General features: G+C 44.9%; 1 protein-coding gene across 5 annotated transcripts in view; it reads right to left on the reverse strand.

The window, feature by feature from the left end:
* The window catches only part of LOC136838116 (gastrula zinc finger protein XlCGF57.1-like), a 159,189-nt gene that overhangs the window by 69,884 nt on the left and 69,690 nt on the right, over window positions 1-19,615 (reverse strand). For 2 of the 5 annotated variants that reach the window (XR_010852879.1, XR_010852878.1), the window contains exon 3: window positions 895-1,650. The exons of the other annotated variants lie outside the window; for them this stretch is intronic. The gene's annotated coding sequence lies outside the window, so the exon portion shown is untranslated. Of the gene's footprint in view, window positions 1-894; window positions 1,651-19,615 lie in introns of those variants that run through there. 5 annotated transcript variants of the gene reach the window in all.

Genomic DNA, 19,615 nt, shown 5'->3' on the forward strand with positions numbered 1-19,615 from the left:
AATTAGTTTTGTCATTGGCTGACATGAATTTTTCTTCCTTTTGTTATTAGGCATTATGCATATGCACTTGTATATGTAGTTGCAAGTCTGAATATTTCCATGAAATGTCAGTCCTAGTGGAAGTACAAAGATTGAGTTCTTCATTGAACATTAATGAAAATTAGGTGTAGTTTTATTTGATTATTTTTGATATGTTCTTGGTTTTAATATTCTACAAAGAATGAGATAAAGTTTCAGTAGATCCTGGACACAGTAGATTGACTGTTTTCTGTTTTAAGCTAACCAGTCAGAAGTGTGGAACCAGGACCTGCTTTGTAGTAAATGACTAAAGTACTGTATCATTCTGATTAGATTAAACCTCTTACTTTGCTTATTTTGGCTCTCTGGTAACATTACCAAAGAACTCTAGTCTTGCAATGTATTTGAGACTTCTATAAGTCATAGTGTGAGATTAGGGTCAATGAAACGCTTTGCCAGAGATGGTCCTCGACCTCTGAATGCGTTAGACAGAAAGTCGTCAGTTCCTTCGGTCGTCATTTCACGAGGCAATTTTGCTTTCTTGTTTGTGAACTTCGAGAGAGAAAGAGAGTTTAGTTATGAGTGAGATTTGAGAACTTTCTCTCAAGGCCTTTTTGTGTCAGATTCCATCCTCTGGATATACATCAAGCTTTTTTAGAGATTATTTCGACGAACTTTAAGCAAACGGACGATGTCTTGAAAGCGTCCAGTAAGCAGACGGTTGTCGAATACTACATAGGCTTCCTATGTAGACCTTCTATATATATGAATACCACATAGGCTTACTATAAAAAATAAAATAAAATGAAGTGTAAATTGTTTTTATATATAATGATTTGATTGTACTGATTTGTTCATTGGGAAAAAAAAAAAGTATTTTTGTAATAATATGTGTTTATTGGTTGTAGTCTCCTTAAACGTACAAGGCATCAATAATACATTATAAATATACAAAATATTGTATTTTCATTATAAATATTATTCACTATTAATGTTATATACATTATAAATTACAATTACTGTATGTATTGTATTTTCATTATAGATATTCAATTTTAATGTATTTTTATGCAATGATACAAAACATCCTGTAGTATAACTATAGCAATTCGTTGTATAATTGGAATCATTATTATATTACATAATATATAACTAAAATCATTATATTACAGAATATACAACTATTATCATTTCTCTCGCACACTCCATAATCTTATATTAGCTGAGTTTTATCTTTTCTTCTTCATAATAAGAAGAATAACAAATAGAGAGAAGAGAGAGAGAGAGAGAGAGAGAGAGAGAGAGAGAGAGAGAGAGAGAGAGAGAGATCAGAAAAGAGCAATAGTGAGAGAGAGAGATCAAGGAATATTTATTCAAAGACTTCACAGTGAGAGAGAGAGATCAAGGAATATTTATTCAAAGACTTCACAGACTTCTTATTACAGAAAACCGACACAGAAAACAGAAAGGCTTAGAAATCAGTCTATTTAACAGACAGCTTAATGATTAAAACATATATAAAATATGGTGCGATCTGCTGAGCACAGACAGAAGTTGCAAAGACTAAGTAGCCTAATCTCTGTGGCTGTGAAATCCTTGAATGTGTTCTATATTTTTGATAAGTCACAGAGTCTGTTAAATAACAGAAACATTACATTACAGACAGCACTTGAATGTTTTCAAGATTTGTAAGTAACTGAGTAAATAATAATACAAATAATAATAATAATAATAAAGCCGCTCGATAAAGCAGAAAAAGTTACAAAATATTAATATTCATAAAATCCTGAGGCTAATTTACCCCAGCTTTTGGGCACTGGGTATTCATGGGCATTACTGCCAGCACTGACTGGCAAAGTAACCATTACTGGCCGTTATCTGCTCGGTTCCTTACGCCCACACCAGGATTCAAGCCTGGGGTAACAGTTCGTGAGTAGCACCTCGACTTGAACAGACACTCTGGGGAGGGGGCCTGGCTTTCTGATAAGCGACAGAGTCTGTTTAGTGACAAAGAAAAGACACCACAGCACAGAAAGATCGCTCAAGACCGTTTTCCTGAGGACATTCATTCATTCTCTCTCTCTCTCTCTCTCTCTCTCTCTCTTTCTCTCTCTCTCTCACTACTTCCTCAAGAACGCTCCCCGGCGTGAACGCGGGCGTTTGTCCTTACGTGACTCCTCTGCGCAAACACCTTCCCACAGGCACTGGACCTGTACGGCCTTTCCCCTGTGTGAACCCTGATGTGGGTCGCAAGGTCAACCTTCCACGGAAAGGCCTTCCCACAGGCGTTGCAGGTGAACGGCTTCTCCCCCGTGTGGGTGCGGGTGTGCCGCCTGAGACTGTTCGTGTGGGCGAAGGCTTTCCCGCACTCCTTGCACGTGAAGGGCTTCTCCCCGGTGTGCGTGCGCATGTGTCCGGTGATGCCGCCCTTGTGGGAGAACGCCTTCCCGCAGATGCCGCAGGAGAAGGGCTTGTCGCCGGTGTGTACCCTCATGTGCCTGGTCAGGTCGCTCTTGTCGATACACGCCTTGCCGCACAAGTTGCAGCTGAATGGTCTGACCCCACTGTGGCCTTTCAAGTGCTTGGTGAGGTAGCTCCTGACGGCGAAGGCTTTCCCGCACTGACCGCAAACAAACGCCTTCTCCCCCGAGTGGACCCTCACATGGTTGATGAGGCGGCACTTCCTGAAGAAGGCTTTCCCACACTCAGGGCATTTGTACCTCTTCTCCCCAACGTGAGTTATGGAATGCAGTTTGAGGGAGTACCTGTCACCAAAGGCCTCTTCGCAATACCTGCAGACATACGGCTTCTTTTTCTCAGGAACTTCCACCCAAGTTACGAGAGGAACTTCAAGTTCTTCACTAGGATGTCCCTCCTCCTCCTCCTCCTCCTTCACAATGTCGCTGAGAACGTCATTCTCTGTCTGTACTCCGCACGAGCACTTCGTGTCAGTCTCAAAGACCTCGCTCGTTTCTGGCTTTGCCTTAAATTCCACAAGTGGACCTAAAGACAAGGAGTTGTCACCGTTTTCATGACCAATTGAAGAGTGTGATAACGGATCTTGCATCTCACTCTTCCAAGGCGATACTGACGCAAGTTCTGACGTCATTTTAACCCTCCTGGTTGCGTTCAGTGCCACGGAGAAGGGAGACGTCAAGTTCCACATTCAGGACGGATTCTTAAAACATAACTACACATTTTTCACACACAAGTGTCCCCTTTAGACTGGTATCATTCCTATCAATGTCTATCATCATTACAAAATATTTCTGCCAAGAATCTAATCATCTATACGAAGAGACTGCGATTTGTTTAATACATAACCATTAGTCACTCAAAACTGGTTTCCTTTCTTTTCTGTATATAATTTTAAAACGGGTTATGCGAGACTTGGAATATAATCCCTGACTATACGCATAGTGCAAAGGAACTACGGTACAATGCAATAACTGCTTTTTCTTGGGGTTACAACACAGCAACACCTTACATCTAAAACTGAATTTCAACAGAGAATTTATAAAACTATAGACAAATAATTCGACATATTCACGAATTCGACCGGAAGAACCGGAGAATTCCCTGATGGCTAAATGGCTAATTTCACCTTCTTGCCTTTCGAACATACTTGATGATTAGAAAATTCATCGCTTATACTTCTATGGGCAGGAGACCTCTGCAAGTACAGAATGCAATGCACTATTAGAGAAAACTGCACAACACAATGAGAGAGATGGACATCCATGCAAAAACCAGATGTTAAACATTAAATCGAAGTGATCGATTCCCAAAAGTTTTTCACTCGTGAGACATAAGAACTAATGAAGGTTATTGAGACAACTCCACGAGTTGGTGATTTTAGATGAATAGTGCAAAATATTGAAGCATTTTCAATGTTCCATATATACAAATCTCTTATTTTACTTAAGCCTCAAAAATAGTATGTGTAGCAAACAGTGATTTTAGCTATCTACACCCCAGTGGGGCTGTCCCATCTACGATATAATAAAGTTATTGTAAAAAGTAGAACTTTATACAGTACTATCCTCAGTGATTCAAACTCAATGCAAAATTAAGGAAGACAATTCATAAGATCAATTTGGGGATCTGATCAGTAAGACCCCATGTCCTAGGTCAGGTCACGGTAAGTTACGTTCAATTCATGAAGATCTGGCCACACAGAGCCCAGCACTGCGGCACTTTCAGCCAGCCATTCAGGGCTTAAGACCATTTCAAAAAGGGAATTAGAGTGGCTGGAAAGCAAGACAGAAGAAGGAAGCAGGAGCGGAGGTAAAGTAAAAGGTTACATTAAAAGTAGATAAAAAATTGCTACAGCTAGGGACCAAAGGGATGCTGCAAGCAGTCCTCAACCCTTGTCGAATGCATCATCTGTGCCTTCGATCTCTGCAGTGGGCTCAACTAATCATTGGGAAACCTTCTCCCATTCACTTCCCTTCCTATAAGTCTTCCTGCTTCCCTCTTCCTGCGTTGATTTACTATACAGTACCGTACTCCTCTTCCTCATGACCTATGCTAATCTACACCTCCCAACTTTCTCTTTCGCTTCCTAGGGAGGTCTGGTGGCTTTGTGCCTCTTTAGCACCACATTCGAAACCATCCCAGTCATAGATATACCGCAAGGGTGACTACGCCAGCCCCATTCTTGATGGAATACTGAATTTAAGGCCAATGGCCAAGCACTGGGACCTCAGAAGCCACTCAGCGCTGAAAGGGAAACAGTCAGGAAGAAGTCTGAAAGGTGTAACAGGAGGGAACCCTCGCAGCTGACGCACGATGAAACAATTGTTAGGAGAGGGCGGAGAGTCAGGTGGAAGAAGAGAATATGAACGGAGGTACAGTAAATGAATGAAAGAGGTTGCAGCCAGGGGCCACAGAAGGGACGCTGCAAAGAACCTTAAGTAATGCCTACAGTGCACCTCACATCCATTCTCGATGGGACAAATCTCAGGAGGACAGATGACTGGGTCGTCCAAGTCCATCGTAGCTCAGTTCCGAGGCTCTGCATATGTCAATAACCGTATTCTGGTTGTTCCTGACCCTAAGGGGGCTCTTCCTGTTGCCTCCCTAGGCACTGGGAGGACATAGTACCTTCTTTACATACCAAAAAGCTCTCCTCGACCAAATACAGCCATATGACGAAAGTGTATGACTATATGAAGCCTTTTGGATTAATATTAGGAATCAGATTAAACTTTGAGAATCTTTTGATGCATACTTTGCATATGAGGAAGTGTTTTGTGTAAAAAAAAAAAAAAAAAAGCCTTTGTAGCTTTTAAAGCATCAAAATTATTTGAAATTAAGGGAAAAGTGAAGGTGTTCGATACAGGAAATTTTGACGAGAGTGAGGGAGATTTCATCCCAAAAAACCAATGTCATAAAAATACAGTCATCATTAGGCATACGAAAACCCCTATTGGCATGTTTTGTCCTGAAAAGAAAGGAAAAGCAACTTTACTGAAGCCTGGGGAAACCTTGAAGAGAAAGTATGTGGCATTCCTGAGACCAATATCAAAAGATATGCTAAGAATCTTTTAGTGAAGGCAGCACAGTGCATCAGTACCTCCCCATAAAACCCATAACTCCGTAAGGGGAGTTTTATACAGCAGACACCTTTGTGATTTGAATGAAAGAGACATCCAAGGAAGATGCCCTAAAGATATAATAGCTGTGAAGTTGGCTACGTAAAGATCAACCTTATTAACCTGTCTGTGGAAGAATTTCGAAAGCGTCCAACTCGGCGCCACGAATGCTTTGAGTGCGGTCATGTCAGTGTAAACTGTAATGACGCCAGATGCTGTATTTGTTCTGCTTTAACTGGAGACAGTGTCCTTTATATAAACTACAATTAACTGGAGACAGTGTCCTTTATATAAACTACAATTAACTGGAGACAGTGTCCTTTATATAAACTACAATTAACTGGAGACAGTGTCCTTTATATAAACTACAATTAACTGGAGACAGTGTCCTTTATATAAACTTAATCAGGACAGACTTGAAACAGCAGAAAATGAACACACAAGTTGGCACTAGACAGCACCTGAGAAGGGTTCACGAAGACCCCCTGCAAACATTTTCGTTGGTCGCTTGGAAAGCTGCTGCTCCAAATCTTCCCTCGAATTTCAATTTACAGATCACCCAATCTGTGTACTGCTTCTGGCAATCAAGATACCCCTGATACAACTAAGAAAAATTCAGATGTGACAATGGGTCAAGATAATACTTCAAAGCCAAGTTCCAGGGAAAGCAAAGTCTTAGGACCTACTCACATTGAAATAATGAGACTAGATGTATCAAATAACTCTAAATAACACTAGATCCCTTCAGGCTTTGATTGAACCCACATCCATTCAAGAAAACTGTTCTTTCCAGTCTTGTCAAAATTTGAACTCTATTGGTCTAGAAGATATCACACGTGAAACTTCTCCAGTTTCAAAAAATGTCTCTGTGGATGATGCTGTGAGCAATAAACAAGCATCTGTCACAGAAAATCGGGCGATGAAATCTAGAATTTACAGGCTGTGGCTATCAAAGTTATATTAGAGAAACCATTGGCAGTCTGCTGTCTCCATCGTCCAACGAGATGCCCATTTAAAAAATATTTTTATGATAAAATAAAGTTTTGTACATACTTACCCGGCAGATATATACGTAGCTATAGTCGCCGACGTTCCCGACAGAATTTCAAATCTTGCAGCACACGCGGCAGGTAGGTCAGGTGATCTACCTTTCCCGCCGCTGGGTGGCGGGAATAGGAACCATTCCCGTTTTCTAATCAGATTTTCTCTTCCACCTGTCTCCTGAGGGGAGGCTGGGCGGGCCATTAATCATATATATCTGCCGGGTAAGTATGTACAAAACTTTATTTTATCATAAAAATATCATTTTTGTACATGCAACTTACCCGTCAGCTATATACTTAGCTGACTGGCACCCTTGGTGGAGGGTAAGAGACAGCTAATATTTAAAAAACAGGAAACAACATATGTTGTAGGATATAAAAACCATGGTTCTTAACTGATTGGGCAGAAGACTTCATGGATACTGTCTATGAGTCTGCTTGCCTCAAGAGCTTCAGCGAGGTTGAGACCTATGACTGACAGCCCTTCTGGATCGTGTCAATGGGGGCTGACCCACTTACATGACATGACAGAGCCTTTACCTGTATCATATCAATGGGGGCTATCCCTCTTCCATGACAGAGCTTTAGGTATCAATAAACAACAAGGAGCACAACAACCAATCCCGACCACCTGACCAAGTCTAACCTTGTTAGTGTTACGAATTGAAAGGGGGTTTTACTTCCAACACCCTCTTCCAATCAACCATAAAAACACATCACATAGCATTAAAATCAACTAAATTAACTAAATTATAAAGGATTAGTTTCAGCTCCCTTTCCCAGCACCGAATCCGAAGATACGTACGCTCCCAGAGAGAAGCACATACCATAAGTTACTCTAACATCTCTCAAATAATGAGATACAAATATCGAATTACATCTCCAGTATGTCGCCTCTATAAGAGCCTGGAGAGACGTCTTGTGAAAAGCCAATGATGTCGCTATGGCTCTCACCTCATGCGCTTTCACTGTAAGGAGCTTTAGGTGCTCATCCTCACAAGACAGATGCGCTTCTCTGATGACATCTTTGATGAAAAAAGCTTGAGCATTCTTCGAGATGGATCTACTAGGATCCCTGACTGAGCACCAGAGACTCTCGACTGTACCTCCCAGCTGTTTCTTCCTATCTAGGTAGAATTTTAGGCTCCTAACCGGACACAGAGTCCTCTCCAACTCTTGCCCTGTCACTGACGAAAGTCCTTTCACCTCAAAGCTTCTCGGCCATGGTTTGGAAGGGTTTTCATTCTTCGCTAAGAAGAAGAGTTTGAAGGAGCAAATAGCTGAGTCCTTCTTAAACCCAACCCTACCTTCCAAAGCCTGCAACTCGCTTACTCTCTTAGCAGAAGCCAGAGCAAAGAGAAACAGTGACTTCCTGGTCAGATCCCTGAAGGAAGCTTTTTCGGGAGGTTCAAATTTCTTGGACATTAAAAACTTTAAAACAACGTCCAAATTCCAACTGGGAGGCTTCGAGGTCTTGGTCTTAGACGTTTCGAAAGACCTAATAAGATCGTGAAGGTCTTTGTCTTCTGAAATATTCAGACCTCTGTGTCTGAATACTGAAGCCAGCATACTTCTGTATCCTTTGATCGTCGGTACAGCGAGGTTGCACTGCTCCCTCAAGTAAAGAAAGAAGTCAGTGATGTCTGTCACAGAGGTACTGGAAGAGGATATCTTCTGGGTCTTGCTCCATCTTCTAAAAACCTCCCACTTCGACTGGTAGACGCGCAAGGTTGAGGTTCTTCTGGCTCTGGCAATAACCTTTGCAGCCTTGGGCCTGAAAAAATCCTTTGCTCTGACCAGTCCTTCGATAGTCTGAAGGCAGTCAGATTGAGAGCGGGAGATTCTTGTGGAATCTGTCGAAGTGGGGCTGTCTGAGAAGATCGCTCCTGTGTGGAAGCGATCTAGGAAAATCCATCATCCATTCCAGTACCTCTGTGAACCAATCTTGAGCTGGCCAAAACGGGGCGATCAGGGTCAGTTTTGTGCCTTCTGATGAAGCGAACTTTCTTAATACTTCCCCCAAGATCTTGAATGGGGGAAAAGCATAACCGTCTATTCCGGACCACACCATGAGAAGACCGTCTATAGCAACTGCCCTCGGGTCTGAGATCGGAGAGCAGTAGTTCTCCAGTCTTGCGTTCCAATGTGTCGCAAAGAGATCTATATTCGGCCTTCCCCAAAGGCTCCACAGCTTCTTGCAAATCTCGGAATGGAGCGTCCACTCTGTGGGTAGGACTTGCTCCTTTCTGCTTAACAGATCCGCCCTCACATTCCTTTCCCCTTGCACAAACCTGGTGAGGAGTCTGATCTTCCTCTCCTCCGCCCACAGCAACAAAGTCCTTGCTGTTTCGTAAAGGGAGAAGGAATGTGTTCCTCCCTGCTTCCTGATGTAAGCCAGGGCTGTAGTGTTGTCCGAGTTTACCTGTACTACTGATCCTGTGACCTGTGGCTCGAAATGGATGAGGGCTAGATGAACCGCGGACAGTTCCTTCCTGTTGATGTGCCAGGTCACCTGTTCCCCATTCCAGGTGCCTGACACTTCTCTCGAGCCCAGTGTTGCTCCCCATCCCGACTCTGAGGCGTCTGAAAACAACACTAGGCGAGGGCTCGGCAACTGAAGAAGCAATCCTTGGTTTAATTTCTGAGGGTCCAGCCACCAACGGAGATCCTCCTTTACCCTGTCCGATATCTGGAAAGAAGCTGACAAATCCTCCTGAGACTTCTGATTCCATTTCTCCCTCAGGTAGAACTGAAGGGGTCTTAGGTGAAGTCTTCCTAAGGAAACGAACTGTTCCAGAGAGGAAAGGGTCCCCAGCAGACTCATCCATTCCCTCGCAGAACAATGTTCTTTCTCTAGGAAGGCAGTCAACTTCTCTAGGCAGCGATCTCTTCTTTCTCGGGATGGAAATGCTTGAAAACCCCGAGAATCCATCCGAATCCCCAGGTAGACAATGCTCTGCTGAGGAATCATCTGGGACTTCCGAGGTTTACTAACAGTCCTAGGGACTGGGTCATATTTAGTGTAATTGACAAGTACTCCAGACAGGCGATCCTTTGAATTGGCTCGAATCAGCCAGTCGTCTAGATACAGTGAGATTCTTACGCCCTCCAGATGTAGCCAGTGTGCTACATTCCTCAAAATGCCCGTGAACACTTGGGGGCTGTCGAAAGTCCAAAGCACAGGGCCCTGAACTGGAACGCTTTTCCTGAACCACGAACCTCAGGTATTTCCTTGAAGAGGGATGAATGGGTACGTGGAAATATGCATCTTGAAGGTCCAGGGACACCATCCAATCCCCTGGACGAAGAGCAGACAGAACCGAAGAGGTCGTCTCCATTGTGAACTTCGTCCTAACAAAGAAGTTCAGGGCGCTTACATCCAGTACCGGCCTCCACCCCCCTGAAGATTTTGGCACCAGAAACAGCCGATTGTAAAAACCTGGGGAATGGAGCTCTTGAACCGGTTCTATGGCCTCCTTCTCCAGCATCTGTTCTACTGCTTGTAGAAGGGCCTGGCTCCGGACAGGATCCTTGTACCTGGCTGATAACTCCCTTGGAGTTGTTGTCAAGGGAGGTTTCTCCCTGAAGGGGATGAGATATCCTTTCTTTAGAATAGAGAGGGACCAGTCGTCCGCCCCTCTGTGCCCAGACTTCGGCAAACCTCAGCAGTCTGGCACCCACTGTTGTCTAGAGGACTTGAACATCACTTGGTCTTCTTTGCTGGACGAGCTGAAGACCTTCCTCTTCTCTCCGGTCTTCGACTCCGGAAAGAGGCTCTTGAAGAAGGGTCCCCTCGAAAGGGCTCCTGAAAGGGCACTTTCTCCTTCTTTGCAAAAGGAACAGCAGGCCTCATCCTCTTAGAAGACTGAGCAAGATCTTGGGTAGCCTTCTCCGATAAGGAGCGAGAAATCTCCTTAACTGTCTCCTGTGGAAAAAGATGGTTCGACAGAGGAGCATACAACAGAGAGGACCTCTGGAGAGGAGACACAGATTTAGTTAGGAAGGAGCTGAAAACTGACCTTTTCTTAAAAATTCCAGCTCCAAACAAGGCAGCGACTTCGGTAGAGCCATCCCTCACTGCTTTGTCTAAACAGGACAAAACGCTGACAAATTCCTCCAAGGGACCAATCCATAAAATTAAAGACTTCCATTATCTGAAAAAGGCCCTTGAGGAGATGGTCCAGCTCACACATTCCCCAAGTCGCCTTCGCCGAATTTTAGGAGAAAGCCTTCTGGAGAATCAACCAGAGACGAAAAGTCAGCATCCAGCAGATGAGGGGAGACCAAACCCCATCGGTTCCTTGGTCACATACCAAATACCAGACTTCCCTGAGAGCCTAGAAGGAGGTAAGGAGAAAACAGTCTTGCCCGTTTCCTTCTTCGACTGCATCCACTCCCCAAAGCCCTTAAATGCCTTCTTCATAGATATAGTAGGGCGCATCTTCACAAATGAGGAGGCTTTCGACGACTTGGTACTTGTCAATAAGGAGCCAGGAGAAGGAAGGGCAGCATGACGAAGAGAGTTTCCAAACTCCTGAACCAATTAAGCAGCCAGTCTCTTGTAGTCCGAGATCCCAGCGTCTTTGGGGGATTCATCCTCTGAAACGTCCTCCAAAGGAGCAGCCGGAGAAGAAAGCTTGAAGGAAGAGGAGCGCCTATCAGGAGAAGAATGCTTGGAAGGAGAGGCGTTTCTGTCCATTGAAGAGTGCCTGCCAGGAGTAAGGCACCTGCTGCCAGTCTGGCGACTGTCAGGAGAGGCGCTCTTGTCTACCGAAGAGCGCCTGCTAGGAGAGCGGCGCCTATTACCAGAGTAGTGCTTGGCAGGAGAAAAGCGATTGCTGGGAGGGGGGCGCTTATCAAGCGAGGGGCACTTGTCAGAAGAAGAGCACCTGTCAAGAGGAGAAGAGCGTCTGCGGTGAGAAGAGTGTCTGGAAGGAGAGGCGCTTCCTTCCGAAGAAGAGCGCCTGGAAGAAATGCGCCTGCTGGGAGAAGGGCGCCTACTCGACGTAAAGCGCTTGCTGCTGGAAGGGCGCTTAACGGGAGAAGAGCGCCTGCTGGAAGAAGGATGCTTACTGGAGCTCTTGACAGGAAGAGAATCGTCCTTCCTACGCGAAGAATCCTTGGATAGAGAACCCACAAGAGCAGACAACTGAGCCTGGAGCCCGACCAAAATCTGCTTGGTCGATTCCTGTACTTCTCCTGGAGAGGACGAGGGGGATCTTCGGGCTCTCTTCTTGATCACCGGAGATTCCTCTGGGAAGCACTCAGGACTTGAATCCAAGGCGTCAACTCTAGGAGCCGAAAAACACTTCCTTAGGATGCCTTTCCTGTGGCGATCCAAGGCAGCCTGGGACGCATCAACAGGGTCTGCCAAAGGGACGCCTGACCGTTGGGGATGCTCTACATCCTCCTTGAGGCTTTCGACATTCCTCCTCCACTGGTCCTGGGAGTTTGGAAGCGGTCTAGGCCTAAGAGCAATGCGGAGCCGGTCAGACGCCCCCTCCACTGCACTGGGGACACTGCACAAATCACTATCACTCTTACCTTTTTCTTCTTTCATAGCACGCAGTTGCGATCGCATCCTACGGATCTCCGCCTTCATAGCAGCCATTTCTGATGACGAATCCGCAGGTTCAGTGAAGGGAGAAGGGGCTGAAACCAGAGTTTTAGGAGAAACTACAATGGTATTAGTGTCTAGCTCAAGCTCATTAGATCGAGACCTACTAGAGCTTCTAGAGGAAGCCTTCCTAGCTCTATCCTTCTCAAGTTTCCTCACATAAGCATTCAAAGCCTTCCATTCCTTCTCAGATAGATTCTCCAAATTCATTACACCTATTATCAAAAGAGCAATCATTCCCCGACACCTCATGCATACAGTGTGAGGGTCTACCGAAGCTTTCGGTAACCTCACCTTACACTCTTGCCTAACACACACTCGAAACAGCAGTGCAACATTAACATCAGACATCTTGACAGAAAAATCCTAAGCAATTCCAAAAAACAGTCCACAATAGCGTATGCCAAGCCAAAGATCCAATACGTCACCAAAAATCCGTCCAAAAAAGATCCTCAGCAAGCGAGAAAGAAATCCAAATCAGGAGGAACCAACAACTGATGTTGTCGGAACCAGTGACAGAGAAAATCTGATTAGAAAACGGGAATGGTTCCTATTCCCGCCACCCAGCGGCGGGAAAGGTAGATCACCTGACCTACCTGCCGCGTGTGCCGCGAGATTTGAAATTCTGTCGGGAACGTCGGAGACTATAGCTAAGTATATATCTGACGGGTAAGTTGCATGTACAAAAATTCAAATTTCAGAATAGAACAGAATATAGAATTTCAGCCAGAGGCCAAATGCTGAAACCTCTACTGTAAGGTCATTCAGCGCTGAAACAAAATTTGACAGTAAAGAGGTTTGAAAGTGGTTACAGGAGGAAAACCTCAAAGCAGTTGCACTATGAATCAATTGTTAGGAGAGGGTGGACGAGAAGATGAAAGAGAGTGAATATGAATGTAGGTACAGGTAATTCTTGGTTACAATGATTCGTCTCACGATGATTTGAGTCTGCGATGGGGTTAGCAGTTACGATGTGATACCAATATAACAACAGTTTGGAAATAGTGTATTTTTAAATTTCACGCATGATGGGCGCAGGTATCAGCGTACACCCAGAGAGCGTACGGTGTACGACACGTTGGCCCCAGAGGCTGGGACGTGCGTACTGTATCTCTCGCCCTGACTCGACCTTACTCACGCTCGCCGTCTATGAACCCAAGTTAGGTCAGTGTTCGTGTGTGATTTTTCTGCGTCTCACTGTATGTAAACTGTTTAAAACTCTAATTATGTATTATCAGTGTCTGCTTAATGTCCAAGTAAGTCCCCTGCCAGTAGTGCAAAGAGGAAGAGGCGTTCCATCACTTTAGAGCAAAAAATGAAAATTATCAATCAGCTTGCCACTGGAAAGGCAGTCGTGGTGAACGCACCTGACGAGCATCTATAGCAGTCAACAGCATCCACAATCATTGAGGACAAGAAATGGATAATGGACGTTATAAAAACATCTGCTTTGGCTCATTCCACAATTATAACAAAGAAGAGGATGGGCCTTTGGAAATAATGGAGCAGTTCCTGGTCACGTGGATGGAGGACCAGATACAAAAGCGTGTGCCACTCAGCCTCTTGACCATCCAAACAGAGGTGCACTTGTTTTTCGAGAAACTAAAGAAGAAATACGATGATACCCACAACAAATAATTTATTTTGTAGCAAGTGCTGGATGGTTTCATTGCTTCAAAAACCACCATAATTTCCATAGTGTGAAAATCAGAGATGAAGCAGCAAGGGGTCATGACAAAGGAGCCACTAAATTTAAGAATGATTTGCATGAGATGATTGTGGATGAAGGGTACTTGTTGACAAAACAGGACTGTATTGGAAACGGATGCCTCAACAGTCCTACATTCATAAAGAAGCAACAACAAAGACTGGGTTTAAGGCATACAAAGATTGACTGACTCTTCTGCTTGGGGGAAATGTGGCTGGTTATAAACTCAAGCCATTCATGATTTCTCACTCCGCCAATCCGAGGGCATTAGCAAGAATCAGCAAGCATATGCTATCTGTGCATTACCGCCATAATAAGAAAGCATGGAAGACTGCGCTGCTGTTTGAAGATTGGTTTGTGCATTGCTTTATTCCAGAAGTGAAAGATTATTGTGAAGAACACAACATCCCCTTCAAAATTCTGCTGATTCTCAACAATGCTCCCGGCCACCCACCCTCAGCACGTCGGAGATATTAACGAGGACATAAAAATTGTGTTTCTGCCACCAAACACAACTTCTCTCATACGACCCATGCGTCAGGGCCCTGTGGCTACCTTCAAGGTTTATTATCTTTGGAACACATCTGCTCAGGCTGTTCAGGCTATGGATAATGAGGAGAAAGAGCTCACAACATTCTGGAAGGCATTCAATGTTGCGAACACCACTATGAACATTGGAAGGGCGTGGAAGGAGGTTAAGAAAGAGTGTATGAATGGAATTTGGAAAAATCTGCTGAAAGTGTGTGCAAACTCATTTAAAGGTTCTGATAAGGATGAAGTTGTGCAAAGTAATAAAAAGATCTTGACACTTGAGAGAAGTTTAGATTTAGAACTTGAAGAGGAAGATATCCAAGAAAGTTTGGTGCTAATCAGAGCTATAGAAGCCTACAGTAGCTACTAAAGGACCCTCCAACAACAGAGGAAAGGATAAAAATGCCATCAGCACCACCTTTCAAGCCAAACAAGACACTCCTACCGGGGGAAAGAAAAATCAACTCCTGGACTGCGTATTACGAGGAAAGGAAGAGGTGGAGCCCCATAGGACCTGCATGGTTGGGGTTGGGGTTGTCTTCTACAGCATAACATGCAGTGAAAGTCCTCTTACAGGACACAGTATAATTCACAACTGGCTGGGGTAGAGATGATTTCACCTTTTCCCTCCTCTGCAGTAGTTTTTTCCAAAAACCAGGACCCCCTCTTCAAAGGGGACCACAGAGAAAGATGGCTTTATTTGCCACCACTCTTCAGTGCCCCCAAGAAGCACTGCTCCAAACGAAGGGTGATCCTTGACCCATCAAATTTGAACAAACATATTGTTTGCATAAGTTTTTATATGCAGTATACTGTACCAATTTTATGGGAGCTCAGGAAGGAAGGATTCTAACTAGTGGCCTGCCTAGATGACTGGCTAATCTGGGGAGACACCAGAGAAGAGTGCTGAAGAAACCTGAGAGTGGTAGTTGACAAGACTCCAGTCAAAAGGTTTCTTAATAGGAACAAGTCTCACCTTACATCCAGCAGACTTTTTCTGAGGCTGGGACTCTGTTGGGCTACTCTTTGCGACCAGCTGTAGTCTCTGAGTGTTAAGCACAAGGAAAGGAAGACAGATGAACTTTACGCAAAGGCTGAGTAATAGGGGCGGAGATCCCCTCAATTTAGACTGTACATAATATTTTGACTTTGGTCCTCTTAAGTTCGGCTAAGTTAGGTATAGGAAGATTGTTTTGATAAGTATTGAAAGATGATACAGTAATCAACAAACCGAAGCAAATACAGTATAAATAAAATTGGGATAAGGTTCTGTTTGAAGGTCTTCAGACCACTGTAATATTATTAAGGTAACAATAGGTTGAAGAAAGTCAGAGTTTCATTTAATGACCTCCAAATCCATTCCCATCATACTGCACCAATCGTGTACTAACAGAAAAAGCCCCTACAACAGGAGACAGAGCCTTCCTGTCCTAAGTCCTTTATAGTATTCCATCACTGTGCCAACAAGCACTATCCTGGCCAAGACCAACTCTAAGAGAATTCTTTGCAACAGGTTGGTCACTCTTCTGGAGCCCTCAGGGGACCAGGAGAGTGTATCTTCTTTCAGGACTCACAGCAGCTACTAAAAAATGATATTTTTATAATAAAATAAAGTTTGTTCATACTTACCTGGCAGATATATATATAGCTGTATTCTCCGAAGGACCGACAGAAATTCAAAAACTTACGGCACACGCAGTGGGGCCAGGTGGTTAGTACCCATTCCTGCCGCTGGGAGGCGGGTATCAGGAACCATTCCCATTTTCTATTCAGATTTTCTAGAGCTACTGTCTCCTGAGGGGAGGAGGGTGGGTACTATGATTAGATATATCTGCCAGGTAAGTATGAACAAACTTTATTTTATTATAAAAATATCACTTTGTTCATGAGACTTACCTGTCAGATATATATATAGCTGAATCCCACCATTGGAGGTGGGAAGAGACAGAATAGGATTTTAGGAAACAAACGTATGTAGGCGATTGACGCCTTGGTTCCTTACCTGTTAGCATTGCTGACTTCATGATTACTGTCACCCAAGTCTGCTTCTGCTTTACTAGAGTCTCCAGCGAGGTAGCGACCTGTAAAGCTGGAGAATTCTAGATGATCTGTCAACGGGGGCGAGACCACAATGTGACTAGACCATATGACCTTACTGTGAGGGCAAACGACAAAACAACCACCTGACCAAGCCTAGCTATGTCATGAAGTTATAACATAGACTAAGGACTGGGACGACCACCAAAGTGGTGACCCAACAACCATAAAAACACCATAACTAAAAATTAAAAACACACCTAACCAATAACTATAGGAGAGGATGAGTGTCGCTTTCTTCCCCAAGATCGTATTTGCGGAAACGTATGGTCCCAGCGCACAGCAATTCTCAAAGGAAGTCTTTACTTCAGTCAGGTAATGTGAAGCAAACACAGAATTGCTTCACCAAAAAGTGGCACCCAGAATGTCATTGAGAGACAAGTTTTTCTGGAAAGCCACTGAGGTAGCAATGGCTCTCACCTCGTGAGCTTTGACTTTCAAAATGCTCAAATCCTTGTCTTGAACACTGGAATGGGCATCTATAATGGTGTTCCTTAAAAAGAACGCCAGAGCATTCTTAGAGAGAGGTAAATCCGGCCTCTTAACCGAGCACCACAGATTGTTAGAAGGACCTCGACAATTCTGAGTCCTCTGTAAATAAAATTTCAGAGCCCTGACAGGGCACAGGGTTCTCTCTGGTTCTTGTCCAATGATCTCCGTCAAACCCTTAATCTCGAAGGCCCTGGGCCAAGGGGAAGACGGGTTTTCATTTTTAGCAAGAAACATAGGGCTCAAGGAACATATCACATCATGGCCTCTAAAGCCTATAATCTTGCTGATAGCCTGAAGTTCACTAACTCTCTTAGCTGTCGCCAGAGCAGTTAGGAAAATAGCTTTTCTGGATACGTCCTTGAAGGATGCAGAATGTAGAGGCTTCAAATTGTTTTCGACATTAGGAATTTTAGGACAACATCTAAATTCCACGAAGGCAACTTTGGGTGAGCTACCTTAGAAGTTTCAAAAGACCTTAGAAGATCGTGAAGGTCTTTGTTGTCCGTTATGTCGAGGCCTCTATGCCTAAAAACCGCTGACAGCATGCTTCTGTAACCTTTGATGGTAGGTACTGCCAGCTTTAAGTCCTTCCTCAAATAAAACAGAAAGTCGGCTATCTGGGACACAGAGGTTGTGGTAGAGAAAATTCCCCTAAGCTTGCACCACTTCCTGAATAAGACCCACTTCGATTGGTACACTGCATTAGAGGAGGCTCTCCTGGCGTTGGCGATCGCCTTAGCCACAGGTCTTGAAAAACCCCTCGCTCTGACCAACTTTTCGATAGTCTGAATGCAGTCAGACTCAGAGCGGGAAGGTTTTTGTGGTACCTCTCGAAGTAGGGTTGTCTGAGAAGATCTATTCTCATGGGAAGCGTCCTTGGGAAGTCCACTAGGAATGTCATGACCTCTGTGAACCACTCCGCTGAAGGCCAAAAGGGGGCGATTAATGTCATCCTCGACCCTTCTGAGGCCACAAACTTCCTGATGACTTCCCCCAGATCTTGAATGGGGAAAGGCATACAGGTCCAGACCCTTCCAGTCCCAAAGGAGGGCATCTACTGCTACTGCCCCTGGGTCGAACACTGGAGAGCAGTACAGAGGTAGCCTTGTCGTCCTTGACGTTGCAAAAAGTCCACCAGAGGACGCCCCAAAGCTTCCAAAGCTCCTGACATACCTCTGCGTGTAGGGTCCACTCTGGCGGAAGAAGTTGACGCTGCCGACTGAGAAGGTCCGCTAGGACGTTCTCGACCCCTGCTATGAATCGCGTGAGAATCGTAACCTGTCGAGAATGGGCCCACAACAGGATCTCTTGGGCAATCAGGAAGAGGGAGCGAGAATGAGTACCTCCTTGCTTCTTGAGGTACGCCAGGGCTGTGGTGTTGTCTGAGTTGATCTGAACGACCCGGCCTACAACCTGACTTTCGAAGAACTGAAGAGCTAAGAGAATCGCTCCCAATTCTTTTAGATTGATGTGCCAGGACACCTGTTCCCCCTTCCAGGTGCCTGACACTTCCTCCCCCCCTAGTGTTGCTCCCCATCCCGACGTGGACGCGTCAGAAAACAACACTAGGTCGGGGTTCTGAAGAGAGAGTGAAACCCCTTCTGCCAGTTTTGCGGGATCGAGCCACCACCTTAGACGGTCCTTGGCAGAGAGAGAGATCTTGAGAGTCTCCTCCAGATCCTCCTTGTTCGTCCAGTTGTCAGCGAGGAAAAACTGGAGGGGTCTGAGATGCAACCTCCCCAGGGAAACAAACTTCTCCAGCGATGAAATGGTCCCCAGCAGACTCATCCATTCCCTCACCGAGCATGTTTCTTTCCCAGGAAGGCCGAAACTTTTTCAAAGCAGTGCTGCTGACGTTCCTGGGATGGAAAGGCTCTTTGAAAGCCACTGAATCCATCTGAATCCCCAGGTAAAGAATGGACTGAGAAGGGATCAGATGTGACTTCTCGAAGTTCACTAGAAGTCCCAGGGACTTCGTCAGCTCCAACGTTGAGTGCAGGTCCTCCAGACACCTTTCTTTCAACGAAGCTCGAATGAGCCAGTCGTCTAAGTAGAGCGAGATCCTTATGCCCGCTAGGTGAAGCCACCGGGCAACGTTCCTCATCAAAACTGTGAAAACCATAAGAGCCGTACTCAGTCCGAAACACAGAGCCCTGAACTGGTACACTCGTCCCCCCAGGACAAACCTCAAAAACTTTCTCGACCGTGGATGAATGGGGACGTGAAAATACGCGTCCTGGAGATCCAGAGAGACCATCCAATCGCCTGGTCTTAACGCACTTAAAACGGACTGAGACGTCTCCATTTTGAACTTCTCCTTGATGACAAAATGGTTCAGTCTGCTGACGTCCAGGACTGGTCTCCACCCCCCTGACTGTTTTGGAACCAAGAAGAGACGATTGTAGAAACCCGGAGACTCCAAATCCAGGACTCGCTCTATGGCTCTCTTCTCGAGCATCTGCTCGAGGAGATCGAAAAGAATCTGTTGTTTCTCTGGGCGGTAAGAGGGCGA

The sequence above is a fragment of the Macrobrachium rosenbergii genome, unplaced genomic scaffold (assembly GCF_040412425.1).
Source record: "Macrobrachium rosenbergii isolate ZJJX-2024 unplaced genomic scaffold, ASM4041242v1 171, whole genome shotgun sequence".
Classification (NCBI taxonomy): Eukaryota; Metazoa; Arthropoda; class Malacostraca; order Decapoda; family Palaemonidae; genus Macrobrachium; species Macrobrachium rosenbergii.